Genomic DNA, 2,198 nt, shown 5'->3' on the forward strand with positions numbered 1-2,198 from the left:
AATATTAGTTATTACAATGACACAAATTAATGGGCAAATAACTGAAACAAATGCACGTTAGCAATTAGCTTGGAGTTTGCCACTGTGATACTTAGGCTCGGAGCCCGTGCACGGCTCCAGACTGTCTGTGCCCTCCATGTAAGCACACACTGTGCTTTTGCCAGTCACAGTGTCTCAAGCTCTCCAGCCAACTGCAGTGCTGGCAGAATCACGTTGATTTGGAGGCCCTTGATTGATTAATCGATGCCCTTGCCAAGCAGGATGGTGACGAGGGATTAAATACCCTTCTGAATGGCCCACTCTTTGCAGCCAAGTAATCTAGAACAGCTCGAGGCCATCAGTCATTAGAACATGCCATAGACCACTGCTCTAATTACAACTAGACTAGTTAGAGCTTTACTCTAAAATTATTGAAATGTTATTTGAATAGTAAGCCAAATTTACCCAGTCCTGGGACCTAAAGTCTGGGAGGTGGGTATGTAATTGTCTGCATAGTACCCATCACAGCATGAGTCCACAAGTTGTTGAGGACAGGCCATTGTGAACATCACTAATTCATGGAGTTGCTAGGAGTCAGAGCCGTCTCAATGGCGCATGGCACACACACCTCCACCACCTGCTACTGCAGGTTACCGGTCTTCTGTAAATTCCTTCCTAATGATTCCTAGGAGTCTCAGGTGCATCTACATAGACTTCAGCTGGAAGCATTTCAGCCTTCTACCAAGGTTTATTAGTCACCTCCCCACCCCTTAAATTCTGGTTTCTTCAGGGATATCTACTTTGGAGGTCTACAATAGTCCCCAAAGCTGCACCAACCAGAAGCCACAGTCTATCCAGGCCCACATTATTAGACAACTATTGGCTGCTAATTTCAGGAGGTCCAAGCATGTGGGCTCCAGGCCTCATGGAGCAGCTGAGAGAATTTAGACAGTGCCTAGAGGCTGGCCAAGTCAAGCCTCCTGAAAGGTCATACCAATGGTGCCAATAACTTACCCTCTTGGCTGAGAGCCTCTCTCAATATAACTGGAAGTTCCACCAGTTTCCCATGGACTACTCTTCTTGAACGTTCCTTCTATCTACTTCTTTCCATCACGGAGCAGCAGCGTCCCTTTCCTCTTCCACTCTTCGTTGTTGGCCTGGACTTCATTCCGTTCCTCCTTTCATATTTCTCCTCTCACATGCAGAGAGGAGAAGGCTATAGGAAGGAGAATAAAAGTGAAAAAGCTGGAGGGGATTGTGTACAAATTAAGCAATGCCTGTAAACCCTGTACATCCTTCTATTCAACTTAGATGAAGAACCTGAGTGCAAATGAATGTAAAATTAAAAATATGAAAATAGCTTTGCATCCAGCTTATGAATCTTGTTTTCCTGATTTCAATCTCTGGTGTTCATTAGGAAATAAATAAGATAAAAAACCCATAAAGCAGTCAGCTTATCTTTGGGTAACTAAAAACTCTTCTGGTGATATTCCTCCCTCCCTTCCTGTAGGGGAAGAGAGATGAGAACATAGTCTATCTTTTGGGCGATATACCTGAACTGGCTGTTACACAAGCATGTGATTAATTTTGAAGGCTGACTTTCAGAACACCATATTTGAGTAAACTTGAAAGATAAGTCAATGAAAACATCCAGCAAAGCAAAATAGGTATTTTCCCCTTTCAATCAGATATCAGATATGACCCAGCATTTCTTCATTGTGCATTGAACACAGAGGGTCTTGAATACAGTAGAGGTTAGAGAAATGTTTGTTAATTTTAGTTAAAATGGAATTTCTCTCAGTCGCTCGGTGGCTTGAACTTACTGACTTGAGGAAAAGGGAATAAGGAAAGGCATCATGATGGTAAAGCTAGAAAGAGATCATTACTGAACATACAGATAATTTGTTCCTGGGTTTATTACTTTGTTCAAAAGCCTGTGAGGTGAGCAGCCAGAACGTGGCAGTAAACTGTGCTATTAATTCCATTTATATTTTCAGAGCTGGGAGTCAGGTTTTCAAGTTTGTTCTTGGACTTTATGCAAAACATATGCAAATCTATAGCATTCTAAAATCCCGTCTCTTTGCCAGCCCCTCCCCTAGTCACAAACAGCCAGGGCTGCGGAGTGGTGGACCCCGCGGGGGTGGTGGGCGGGAATGGGGGGGAGTGGGGGAAGGGCTGTCCGCGAGGCGGTCCAGGGGCGGAGCCTGGGCGGGGCCGGT

This window comes from Myotis myotis, unplaced genomic scaffold (assembly GCF_014108235.1).
Source record: "Myotis myotis isolate mMyoMyo1 unplaced genomic scaffold, mMyoMyo1.p scaffold_m19_p_1, whole genome shotgun sequence".
NCBI lineage: Eukaryota > Metazoa > Chordata > Mammalia > Chiroptera > Vespertilionidae > Myotis > Myotis myotis.